The following is a 657-nucleotide window of genomic DNA, read 5'->3' on the forward strand; positions in this document are numbered from 1 at the left end:
CATACACGTACAGATGCAAACATGTTAACTAACTGTTCATATATACCTACACTTAACACGGATGATGTTACTCGTACAGATTATATGAATATATGCAGACAGTATAAGACTATATGTGTTGTGCGTGTGCGCATGCGTATGCATGTATGTATGTATGTATGTATTCATGTATGTGCATATATATATGTGTGTGTGTGTATGTATCTAAATATATAATATATATATATATATATATATATACACATGCTTATATGTATTTGTATGTATATATAGACACGTATACGAATATAATTATGTATGCTTGAGTATGTTTGTGTATCTATCTCTGTGTGTATAGCGAGCGAGACACACAAATTACATACAAGTGCGCACACATAAACACTTTTGCTCACATACACAAATGCACATATTGTGAAAGCTAGCCAGACGTATATGCATACAGCGTTGGTATAGATGAAGGGTATGTTTATTTATGCATATGAAATATGGAGAGAGAGAGAGAGAGAGAGAGAGAGAGAGAGAGAGAATGAGTACCGGAGAGAAAGAGTAAGCAGGAGAATAAGAAAAATGAGAAGGAGAGAGAAGATTTTTCTACCCTACAGCGCATGGAGATATCCGTGTACATTGTAATATATCACTGTGTGTGTATGTATATAT

Source organism: Octopus bimaculoides, chromosome 7 (genome assembly GCF_001194135.2).
Source record: "Octopus bimaculoides isolate UCB-OBI-ISO-001 chromosome 7, ASM119413v2, whole genome shotgun sequence".
Classification (NCBI taxonomy): Eukaryota; Metazoa; Mollusca; class Cephalopoda; order Octopoda; family Octopodidae; genus Octopus; species Octopus bimaculoides.